Below are 13834 nucleotides of genomic sequence, written 5' to 3' on the forward strand. Positions count from 1 at the left end.
AAATGCGACTGAGATGGTTTGGGCATGTGAAGAGGAGAGACACAGATGACCCAGTGAGGAGGTGTGAGAGGTTGGCCATGGATGGTTACAAAAGAGGTAGGGGTAGGCCGAAGAAGTATTGGGGAGAGGTGATTAGACAGGACATGGCTCAGTTACAGCTTACCGAGGACATGACCTTAGATAGGAGGCTATGGAGGACCCACATTAGGGTAGAAGGCTAGTACATAGTCTCGTTATTCTTCCCTATTCATAGGCGCACTAGCACATTACAATTCTTTGTACTCTCATTTCTGCTATTTCTGTTACTATTTATTGCTTTCAGTACTTTTGATTACTCTATTTTATCTGTGATGCCTTCGTTATTTATTTTCCTATAGCGCTTTGAATTTCTTAACCTTATCTGACCCCCTTTTATGCCTTTTTTGAGCCAAGGGTCTCTCGGAAACAGCCGTCCTACCTTGGTAGGAGTAAGGTCTGCGTACACTCTACCCTCCCCAGACCCCACGTTGTGGGATTTCACTGGGTTGTTGTTGTTGTTGTTGTATTGTGTTAAAAATATAGGACTTGATTGATTGATGGATACATAATTGGATGATTTGTCTTTTACCCTGACAAAGTGTTGGACGGTTGTGACAACATCAATGAGCTTGTTGTAGGATCACTGGCTCATAAGAGATTATTGTCGGATAAGAGAAATTCCCAGATAGGTCTTGATAGTACTCTAGTGATTAGATTGGATTGCTTTTGATTGGTCTATGTCTAAACCTTATTCTTACTTTAGACTTATGATATCTTGATTGAGTTCCTCATCTTTCTGATTTGAGATATCTGAGCTGATATAATTTTACCTTGATGCATGTTTCATTCTGCCATATTAGTACATTCTATGTTCTGACTTCCATTTGGACCAGCATCATTTCATGATGTAGAGAAAGGTTCTAGATATCATAAACAGATGCACCGTTTAGGATTTGTTCATACTCAGCTGATTGGTGACTCCTCCCCTGCATTCGGAGGATACCACTTATGTTATTCTTACTTTGAGTTTAGTGTTTTCCTTTTGATTTGAGGTAGCTATAAATATATCATTGGCACCACTTTGACAGTAATAATAGAAGCTTCATAGACTAGATAGCGATGGGTTAATTGAGTATTTCTATAATTTGAATTGTTCTTGTCAGACTATTCTCATGACATAGATTAGAGTTGGATTTGTAGGCCTATGACCTTTATTCCTTAAGTTAGATTATTGATTGAAATTGCCCACTTATTTATCTTTTTAATTTATGTCTTTCGCTGATTAAATGAATGAACGGATGTGTGATCAGGCCAAGTTGTTTGCTTGAGAGCCAATAATGGTTTTTGAGTACCGGTCATGTCTAGGGTACCCTCCCGGAGAGTGACAATTCCACATGTCAAAGTGACATGTCATGCCAAGTCAAACAAAGAAGCCAATAGGATCATGCTATGTCACTTAAATCTGATTGGTCGAAGGAAACCTATTCTTATCACTACTCATCTTCTACATCACTTAAATCTGATTGGCCAAAGGGAAGTCTATTTATATCGTAACTCCTTTATTCTATAACTATAAATAGGGGGTCTTCATAATTTAGAAAACACACTAGAATTCTTACAAGAACCCAAAGAGAGCTCATGGATCAAATGCCGCTGATTTCTCTACAACCTACAAGTTCAAGAATTCAACAACTAAAGCATTCAAGTTCAAGAAAAGCTCAAGATCAAGACCAGTAGATTAAATAACAACTTTAAATTCTTTTAAATTCAAGTAGAAGTTAAGATCAAGTTAAAGAACAAGCCAAGATCAAGTTTATCAAAGTTCAAGTTTATATCAAGTTTATCAAATCCACAAATCAAGATCATGACCATAAGATTCAAGATCAAGTCCAAAAGCTCTTGAATTTAAGTACAAGTTAAGATCAAATCCATCAAGTTCAAATAATATTCAAGATCAAGATCGAGAGCCCTTGAACTTATATTTGAAAAGACGAATCATAGGATTCATACAAATTGTAAAGCTCATACTTCAAAATTAAATTCTATAATTGTAAACATTGAAGATACATATTCAAAAATTTCTGAATGATTGTGATTGCATCTTGCTCCCTCTTCTCTATAAAAGAGCTATTAGTCTGTGAAAGAACCATTTTATACTAAACTGTCGGATGGCTTCTGAGCCATCGGCGGAGGTTTTCTAACCATCAAACACATCTTAGTTAGAGAAAAATTCTACTACTAGCAAGAACTAACAACAATCAATTCTCAATTCCAATCAAAGTTCTATGAATCATGCAAACAGTGAAGCGATGACTATTGAGATTTCTGTTAAGGAGCTGGAGTGGATTCAAAAAATTAATCTTCTTTCTTAAACGGGTCTACTGCATGTAATTTCCAAAGATCAGAGTGAGTCCATATCTCTTCCTTTATCTACAAACAAAATTTCAATCAAATCTATCTTGTCAATCAAGAAATCAGCACTATGAATTTGAGGAGAATCGTGAATGTGTCACTCCCCATGCGCCCTCAAATTCAAAATGGTTCTAGTAATACTCGAGTGGAATTGGATACTGGGGTTTACTCCCCATATGATAAGGCACCTGTAGACGAAATCCCAATCAATTTTAACGATGGAGTCACTGTCGGCTAATCTGGTGGAAAGTAAGTCAGAGCTCCGGTGAAGACTTCGATCCAGAATCAATGCAAAAGTGTTTCGAGAGGGGAAATACAACATTCCAACACAACAGCTCCAGTCGAATCAGGTTGCTTTTCTTCGAATTTGAAAATAAAGCTTGATAACATTCATAGTCGCAAAGACTTAGAGGATGAAATTCAGTTGAAAGAGGCACAAAATTCCCAATCCCAATTGATGCTTAATGGTGTGGCAAATACTATGAATATGGCTCTTACAACTGATGATGGGGATCCCAAGATCACTAACACAATGACTGAACACCGCAACATGGCTAGGAATAAGTAGGCTCTGCAGGGCCTAAAACACAAGGGGTGAGGGATGTTTTTAAACTTATCTAATAGTCATAACCCATCTACTCCTGCAGTAGATGTTGTTATGTCTTTAAATGATTGTATTGATCACCTACAAAATACTAAAGTTGAACAAAATTAATGTGAACTAACAAGTGTTGTGCAGAATGAAGGTAAGAATTATAATGACACAATTGGCTCCGCTCTATATCCTAACCCTGTTGAGCCTACTAGCTCTTGTGTCAATACCAATAAAGATAATACTGATAGCATGTCTGTAGAAGCTGTACAACCTCCTCAAAAAAATACCACACCCGTACCTCATGACCTTAGCAAACTTACTTCCAATTTTGACAAACATACCACTCCTAACCCCCAACACAAAGAACCAAATCTTATGGACAAGCCTACGAAAATGCCTAACCAGAAAAATCCTAACATATCCCAAACCTGCTTTGATACCTTAGCCAAGTCCTTACACAATTATTCAGACTTATGCTACAAGACTAAGGGCCAACCAAGAAAAAAATGAAGTGCCTATAGTGATTTCAACTCCTACAATCACTACTAGACAAGGTTTACCTTCTGTTATATTCAAAAAAGCAGATTTTTTGGTTAATCTTGCTTCCTGGTGCAAATAAACTCTAGTGGGGAAGTTTACCAACACAATGCCAAGAATTGAGCTCATAAGGAAGAGCTTCATACTCCAAACTCAACTTACAGTTGGTATCAAAATTGCACATTTCAATGTTAGACACATCTACATTGATTTAGACAATAGAGAGGATTATATTTCTGTTTGGAACAAGCAAAGGATGTATATTGAGGGGAAAATTATGAGGCTGCAGATTTAGACTCCTAGGCTTACTCCTGAAAAAGAAACACCTATTGTGCTAGTATGGGTTACACTGCCTGAGCTACCATGGCATTGCTACAACGAAGAATTTTTGACTGCTATCCTGTCCCCTATTGGTAAGACTCTATACTTAGATGCTGCTTCACTTCAAAAAATAACAGGTAGCGTGGCAAAAGTAAGAATGCAAATAAACATTACCAAAGAGAGACCTCTCCATATTTGAATGGGGTTTGATGAAGAGGACCATGCTATTAGAAGATGGCAAGCTATTCAATATGAAGGCATACCAGAGTATTGTTCCTATTGCAAACACCAAGGCCACATATCACATGTGTACAATATCCGAAAAAAGATGAGGAGAATAAGAAAAGGTAAGAAGTTGAAGCTACAAATAAAGCCAAGGGGAAGAAGACTGCTGAAGACAATAATTAGGTAAACTCTCAACTTTCTCATCAAAAAGTTACTGCTAACATGTCTTCTAGTGTTCTAGGTGCTAATGAGAACCAAATCCAAAAACATCAAGTGCAAAATGACATGGAAAAATAAAATAAGGGAGAGTGGCAGACCCAAAGAAGGAAAAACAACACAGAACAGTAGGGTTATGGCCAAAAAAATATAACTCACAAATCCACAAATACTCAAATAGGAAACAACAACAATAGGAATAACAATCATGTATTGACTTGGTTCTCCCAAACCCCACTACCCTTGATAAATGTGACCAACCAAAACCAGATGTTAATAATCAGGAAGTTATAATCAAACATGGAATGGAGGATAAAAGCTCAAGTATTGACTCAATGCTCCTAATCCCCTATGGCTCCCCCAAAACTTTAATGTGTTGGTTGCTGATATAGTTGATAGAGGTATGGAAGGGGGTGAAAAGGAGACAAACACTAATATGCAAAAAGGGGTTACCAGGGGTAGAGGTGATCTTTTGGTTGACCATAGGAAAGCCCTTAGAGCCCCTTCTACCACTATTCATGATGATATATATACAACTTTACAAGGAGAAAATTCTGATCATTTGTCTATAAAGGGTGGTATTCCCCCTGATAAAATTACAAAAGAAAAATGCTGAGCAATTTGTTCAAACCAAAGAGAGTGGGTATGTTCAATTGGCAGGTTCAAATGACAATAAGAAAAATCAAAATGATAGAACTAAAGGGTTGAACAACAAATCTACTTTGTTCCTCAGTAAGAAAAAAAGGGATGCTTTGAAAAAGAAATAAGCTATGGAAGAAAAAAGACAAAATGAAGAGTCTCAACAGGAAGTGAATTATGTGTTGGCAGAAACACAAGCTAGAATTTATGTGTCTCCTATCCAAATGTAGCAAAATTCTTTTGGAAAGTATTTCTTAATAAAAGAGCTATTTCAGATGATTTGAATGATGAATATAGGGTAATACAATCTGTAGAGGAAGAAGATCTTGATTAGCTTAAAGCTTTACATGATGATGATGAGGAAACTAGTACTCAACTTCTAAAAGCTGTTGATTTTATCTTGGATAAAGTGGTCAAGATGAAATCCAGCAGATCTCAGAAAAGAATGGCTTGTCACCTAGAGGTAAGAATGAAAAGAAGAAAAAATAGAAATAAAATACCAATTGCTCAGAGATTAATTCTAACAACAAAAGTAGCATCAACACAAGGTCTAGAACTCAGAAAATCTGATGATCAACACAATATGATGGATTACAAGGAGTATATATACTCAAGGTGCATTAGACAGACTTAAAAAACTTAAGGAATACCACAATCTTTGTATGATTGCTACTCTTGAACTATTTTCTAACAAATCTCAGCTCAAATTCTACAAACTCCAACTTAGAATGGTACTACTCAAAACTCCAATAGTAAAATTTGGCTTTTTTGGAACCAAGATATTGACTGTGATATTTTGGACCAAGATGAACAACAAATTACTTGTGAAGTCAAGCATGTATATATTCCAATTTCTTATATTACTATATTTGTGTATGCAAAATGTAAGGACTACATGATGAGAGATCCGTGGGAGAAGATATTGTAATTTTCTAACACAGACAAACCTTGGTGCACTATGGGAGACTAAAATGTGATAACTTGCCTTATCTGTGGTGCTCAATCGACCTATGCCTATTAAGTACCATTCATTTGGTACTCATACTACACTTCTTCCCCCTATAGATCATAGTACGGGTTCTCGTCGTTCATTTGGACTGGTATAGAGTAGCTTCTAATTTGGAGATTTCGAGAGCTCCTAGCAGGAGTTGTCGGTTTCCATCCATGATAGATTAGTATTAGTCTTTACTTGGTTTCAAAGACTGTTTGTACTCATATTGTATATGTAAAATCTTTGTACTTCTATTTGATTTAAATGCTCAATTACTGATTGATGCCAGGTCCTGGGGTAGTTTCTTGTATTTGTTCCATTTTTTCTCTTTCTTCTCATTTTCCCTTACTTTTTGCTTTATTTATTCACCTTCTTCTTGATAGCCCATTGCCTCTAGTTCTGGGCTAAGGGTTAAGGGTTAGGATTACCTACTAATGGGTGTTAGTAGGTTCCATCACGGTCTGAGAAATTAGGTTGTAAAAAGTTGGTATCAGCACTCTAGGTTGACCAGCATCGTTGGTGTGAGGGAAATGCCTAGTAGAGTCTTGTAGATCGGTGCGGAGACATCTGTATCCTATCTTTGGGAGGCTATAAGGCATTATTTAAGGGAATTATGTTCTTGACTCCTTATTGTGTATCCTTGCTTTGAATAATCTCTAAACTAATCATTTTGAATCCATTCTTTGTTAGACGGATAATATGAGTTTTTTGGTGGACACGGTCTGAGCATCAGTAGGTTCTACCAGAGATTCAGCGGATGGTTCTCAGGCTAAAGATGGGTTGGTAGTTCTCCAGTAGGGTTGATCATTAGTATCATAGTATGTCATGGAATTTCTGGAGTAGTCTAGGAATAACCCCACCTCATCCCCTATGGATCTGGATATGAGTCGGGAGTTCATCAAGTGATTATCTTTGCCGCTCTATTTAGTGTTAGAGCATTTGATAGCAGCTGGGTTTACCTTTTCCAGATTGTCAGCCACGTGAGGGTCGTGGATCAGGCAGGCCTTGAGTCGTATGAAGGTAGTGGTAAGAAGCTTTGCCATCATCATAGTGGTGATATCATATCACTTCAGGAAGAGTATCAATTCAGTGAGGATCATTTTCCTTCTCGACTCATCAGGCCTACAACGGTAGTACCTCAGGTTCCAGGAGGTTTGAAGATAGGTCATGGAGCTTACAGTGGACATAGTATAGGTCAAACTTCTCAGGGTGAGCACATTGGACCATCAGGCATTGGAGCATATTCTATCCCATTTGTGCCCTTTCGGTGGGATGTTATTGGTGATGGTTTCTATGAGGGTAGCAAGGAAGGATACTTTATTAGAGCGCATTGCAAGATTCTGGTGCAGTTTGCTAGGTGGAGGGATAACTATGGCATCCAACCCTGTCAGAGTGGTTCTAGTGTGGGCTAGTGCTTGAGAGAATCAAATTTGCTCCCTTCCTATCTAAGACAGATTATTATAGGGCATTCAGTTTTAGGGTGTTATGGATGTGGTCCACTTGAACACTGGTCCTGGGCATACCCTATGTAAGATCTAATATTTCAAACATTTCAGACCCCTCATACTCGCCAAACTAGAGTTGTTGGACTTTGTCTCATCTGTAGAGAGCTCGACCACCAATCTAGAGATTGTCCCCGGCATGGAACCCATGCACAGTTTGCTCAGCCAGGTCAATGTCATAGTTTTATTCCACCTCCAGTTAGAGGTAGTGCTCAGAGTGTTGCTGGTGATGCTTCAAGTACTCAAGCTGAGGTCGGTCACGATCCTTTCCATGCTTTAATGAGTGAGCTTGAGGTTGAGGATCTAGGTATCTATGGTATTTTCTTGATTTCTTTGTTTTGCTTTATATTGCTCATTTTGTGTGATTTTGGGGTTTTCATACCCATACGTATCTATTTGGCTTGTTAGTTACCTCCAGACTATTGTGACTGCCTTATCTGGACTTATGTGCATGTGTTTTAGCTCTGTAGCTGATTTCTTTTAATAATGGATTGACTAAGTCGATTTCCTAGTATGAATAGTGTCGGTTGAGCAATCCCCATGCCTTGCTTGGGCGGTAATATTTCGAGTTGTGTTCGAGCTAGTTACCCTTCCCTTTCGTCTCCCTTACCATTGATTTTTTATGGTGCCGACCCTTGTTGGATATGTGGCTAGAACAACTATTTTAGTTTTTGGAGTTGTTATACTAGAGGATCTAGTTGGTGTTAAGGAAAGCCTTATTTGTATAAATCCCATTGGGTTAATGGTTGGATGGTTCCTCTTATCCTTGTGCATAGCTAAAGTTGCCTTGATTAGTATCTCTCTCTGTCTATTCAAGTTTCTTGACTTAGATGACTATCTTCATTGCTGGGAATTATTTGGTCCGGTTCTAGGTTGTGGGTTGAGGTTTTCTCTATTAGACTACCTGGTGTGATTCCTTATAGTATTCCTAGTTGGCCAGCTCTTCTCATTTGCCTTAGTCTTGTTTGCAGTTGCAGGTTGTGGTCCGTTCATTCAATATTTTGAGAGCTATCTCTTTTAAGAGTTTTGGTGCCGGTTATGGCTTATTGAGAATTTGGGATGTGTGATCTCCTGTTGTGTCTTGATACTGTATTTATTACCTCTCCGTGGTAATGTTGGTAGCTCCCAAGGCTTTCTTGGTCAGTTAGAGTTGGAGCAATGGTTTTATTTGGTGGCTTTAGATATAACCTAAGCTGGAGGTTGAGAAATTTGTTAGAAATTTCATCTACATAATAGTGTCAAAGTAATTCGTGGAGTATGGATTCTGAATTTGTTTAGGATGGATGACTTGATTTCAGCATATTTTGTAGATTGTGGTGTTTGTGAGTGGGAGTAGATGCCCTTGGACTATTACCGATCGATTGCCAATGTTTATATATCGCCTACTAGCTTGGTTTCCTTGGACTAGGATGGTTGGCTTAGACTTGAGGTGGTAGAGTGGTTTGTGGGAACCTAGTATCGGTGTTTCAGAAGTTCCTATGATAAGAGTAAATCGGCAGAGCTGGACTTAGTGTAGTCTTGTCCTTCATAGGGTAAATTGGTCTTTTGAAGTGGAGTGTTCAGTTTTAGAAAGTAAGTTTCAGTTGGGTTTTAGGATTTTAAAGTTGAGATTAGAATTTCAGGCTTTGCCCTGGTTCAATTTCCTTGTTTTGGCTATTGTCATCCCTCGAGGTTCAGTTGAGTTATGTGTCTTCCATGAGGTTGTGCGGTGTGGTTTGGTAAGCAAGTTTCAGATGGTATTGGTAGTATTCAATATAGCTAAGGATGGGTAGAACTCCCTTTGTGGCTAGAAGAAAATAGATTTGGGCATAAGGCAAGTATCTTAAATTATTAGTTGAGTTGCATTTGTCATGGTTCTATGTTTCGTCTTTTGGTGGTTTTGGTGTAGTTGGTCTTTCCTCAGATGAATTTGGTGCTTTCAGTCATGTTTGGATTAATTGGGCAGGGGTTAGAACCCATAAAGGGATTTGGAGGAGTTTTGGGAGTTTGAATGGAATTTGAGGATTTTCCTCTCAGCACGAGTTCTGTGATGGCGTTGTTTCATCAAAGAGGATGTACGAGGTCTGGCAGACTATGCGGGCCCGGTGCCCTTATCCTTTTATTCTTCTAAGTTGTGACTATACTTGTACTTTTGCGGACAAAAGTTCTTTTAGTAGTGGATACTGTAATGACCCTCCAAGTCATTTTCTTCCTTTTTCCGATCTTTTCAGCATTTAGAGCTTTCCTATAGTGACCCCAAATTATTTATGACTTTCTGGCTTTGATGGTTCGATCGCCAGGTCATTCATTTGGGTTTTATGCCTGTTTCCCTGTTTTGGAGCTTCTGGAGTTTGAACGGTTGACTTCGATCAAAATTTGTCACGACCGAAGCCTAGGGACTAGATATGACACGACAAATGAGACACCCGAAGGTACCTCACCCAAGCCTCTTAGCATTCATTAAGCTTTTCATCGGAATTGACATTCAAATATGCGAAAATAAGAGGGGTAATGGGACTAAGGGATTCAACATATAATAGGAGTCAAAGTCAATACAAACATCATACATTGTGTCCAAAAATACCTTCTACATTAAAGACTTGGCGGGGGCTAAGACATGTCCCTAGTTCACCCTCAAGATAAAAGTCAAAGTACCAAAAGTAACTCAATAGTCTATATAATACATAAGCTTAGAAAAGATAGGAATATTATTCCCGAAATATGGGAACTCACCAAATAGCAGTAGCCTTCAACGATCGAACTTATCTACTGGGAGGAGAGTGTTAAACAACGCCAGCCCCTACATGGTGATATATGATGTACATGGTGATATATGATGTACGCAAAAGTATGCGTTAGTACTTTGAATGTATTAAATATGTGGCATGCTATAGAATGAAGAACATTAAGGCATTTATAGGCAATATGCATAAATGAATGCATGCATGAGAAATCATCTTATGAAACCTTCAAACATTCATTTTTTGGAAAGATGACCGTAACCGATATTTAAGACCATGCGACCTATTACATGAAATCCAACATAACCCCCTACATTGGCATGGGGAGACTACTTGCCTGGTAGAACTCCATCAACTTTAATCATTTCTTTAACTTTAACGTTAAGTGCTAATCATGGATCCACTAATATAAATAGCCTACAAGGGTTCCTATGTTGGCGCATAGTTAATGCAATATCAAACTTTACTTAAGGACCCCTTAGGTCAAGTCCCCATCTACATGTTACATTCGGTGCTAGGTCAATCCCAAAAAATAACATTTAGATAGCAAAATAACACAAGCATTTATATAATCTTAGACATCAAATCATCATGCAGTACAATAGCTCATTAAAACATTTTATTCTATTCAAATATGTGAGAATTGTCTTTTCACATTAACTCCTTTCTTTGGTTAAGAAGCCCTTTCATCACCATTCAGTCATAAGACTCCCTTAAACATAAACATTTGCTTCATAAACTTTCATTTCGAGTTAAAGATTTCAATTCAACTTCATTTCAACATAAGGAAACTAGGTGGGTTCACTTCATATAACTTTTCAAATACATTTAAAATAATACTTGCATGCATGAGAATGATGAAAATGCATCAAATTAAAACATCTCAAACAACCCACCATTTACACTTTAAAGCGACTTCAGAGACTTCATATAAGAACCTTAATAAATCTTTTATTTCATGAAATTGGAAGTCAATACATATCAATATAGGCAACTAAACTTCAAATAAGACACAATCTATGCATTTAGAATAATCATGTAAAAGCCCATAAGAGTTCAACATTTAAAATTTGAAATATCAAATTGAGAAAACATTTGGGCTTCATGGGTGGAAGAACCCATGGATGAAACCCACATACCTTGGGGAAACAAAATCCGTAATCAAGGCTTGAGAAGGAATAGGGACTTGAAGATGCCTTTAGATGAAACTCTAACTTGGCTTGATACTCTTGGGATAATTTGAGAAGAGAGAATTTGTGTGTCTTGAGCCTAAGTGTGAGAATGAGGGCTTTGGAAGGGTTTAGGGTCTTTAGAAGAGTGAATTCTGCCCTTAAAAAGACCTTATTTTGAATTAAAATGCAGGAAAAGACCCTTTAAAAATCTGGCCGTAACTAGCTTTACCAGGGACCTTCAAGGTCCGTGGTACTCACTATGACCCATGGTAAGGTCCTGGAAAGTTCGACTTAGTAAAATGTTTTTAGGAGTCTGCAGGGAGGGTCTCTAAACTTTCTTCATGGAGACCCTTCGTTATCCGTGAAGGGCAATACGGCCTGTAGAACGTGGCCATGGTAAAGGTCCTGTAGTAGGCCTGCATAGTGACCACCACAGTCTGTGGAGGGCTCCACGATCCATGGTGGTCATCTATGGTTTCCTCCAGAAGTTTCCTGAGAGCCTTGGGAAGGGGACACCATGAAGGGCTTCATGGTCTGTGGTGCTCGCCAAGGTTCGTGGTCCTCCATTGTAGTTTCCTCCCTACAAGAATGATTCTCTGAATCTTTACACGATTGCTCACCACAGTCTATGGTGATTACGATGGCTCGTGATGGCTTTCATGGTCCACTCCTGGTGCCAGTTTCTACAACTTTTTGAGATTTTCCTCCTTTGTTCCTTGGTTTAGGTTCTTCCATATTTCCAGGGTCTTACAATATCTCCCCCCTTAGGAATATTCGACCTCGAATGACAATTATTAGCATAGAAAAGGACATGGCATGAGGACTAGCAACCTAACATGAACAGAATGACACTTGAAATGCATCAAACATGAGATCTTTAAACTTTAGCATAAAACATAACTTTAAAATTCAACTTCATTAACATACACGTATATGAAGACTTTACAAAACTGAAACATAAGAGTCTTAAACACTTGCGCATGAATAACTTAGTACCTTAGGTTTGAGTAGAATAAAAAAGATGAGAGTAACGTTTCATCATATCCGCTTCCTCTTGCCATGTAGCACTTTCAACTTGTTAATTCCTCCAAAGGACTTTAATGGATGAAACTTCATTTTTCCTTAATCTCTTGACTTGCCGGTCCAAAATTTCAATTGAAACCTCTTCATAGGTCAAGTTTTCTTCAATATTCACTATCTCCAAAGGCACAATGGAACTAGGATCACCTACACATTTCCTCAATATCAACACATGGAATACCGGATGAACCATGGCCATTTCCAAAGGCAATTCCAACTTATAAGCAACTTTGCCAACACATCTCAAGATTTTATAAGGCCCTACATGCCTAAGGCTCAGTTTTCCTTTCTTACCAAACTGAGCTACACCCATCATGGGTGAAACCTTCAAATACAGCCAATCATCCACATTAAACTCAAGATCCCTTCTCCTAGTATCATAATAGGACTTTTGATGACTTTGATCCATTTTCAACCTTTCTTATATGACTTTGACCTTCTCTAAAGCATCAAGCACCAAATTAGGGCCCAACAAGGTCATCTCACCTAGTTCGAACCAACCAACCAGAGACCTACATGGTCTCCCATACAAAGCCTCAAACGTTGCCATATCAATACTTGAGTGGTAGCTATTATTATAGGCAAACTCGATGAGAGGTAGATGATCATCCCAAATCCTTTGAGCTCTAAAACACAATCCCTTACCATATCCTCTAGTGTTTGAATCGTCCTTTTAGCTTGCCCATCGGTTTGAGGATGGAATGCAGTGCTTACCTTTACTTTAGTACCGAGGCCCCTTTGAAATGATTTCCAAGAGTGAGAAGTGAATTTGATACCACAATCCAAAATAATTGACAACAGCATACCATGCAACCTCACCAACTCCCAAATATACAACTTAGCATAATCTTTGACCTTATAAGAGGTCTAGACCAGTAGGAAGTGTGCTGACTTAGTCATTCTATCAACAACTACCCAAATCGAATCATGACATTTATGAGCATGAGGCAAACCAACGACAAAGTCCATATTATCATCTTTCCACTTCCAAGTAGGTATTTCAATATCTTGTGCTAGGCCACCCAGCCTTCACTTGTTGGCAATTCGGATATTCGGACTCGAACCTTGCTATGTGCTTTTTATGCCACCCCACCAATAAAGCTTCTTTATGTCTCGATACATTTTCACTGAACCAAGATGAATAGAGTATGAATAATTATAAGCCTCCTTCAAAATTGAACTCCTTAGGACATCCATATCCGGAACACACAACCGACCTTTGTAGTATAGTAACCCATCTCCCCTTTGTGAAAAGACCTCTAGTTTCTTTTCCATCACCAACTTATTTAACTCCATAAATGTTGGGTCAAGGTCTTGTTTTGACTTAACATCCACCACCAAGGAGGATTTGGACCCATTATGAAAACTATATCACCATCATCGGTAGCACTCAACTTCACCCCTAA

This window comes from Solanum dulcamara, chromosome 4 (genome assembly GCF_947179165.1).
Source record: "Solanum dulcamara chromosome 4, daSolDulc1.2, whole genome shotgun sequence".
NCBI lineage: Eukaryota > Viridiplantae > Streptophyta > Magnoliopsida > Solanales > Solanaceae > Solanum > Solanum dulcamara.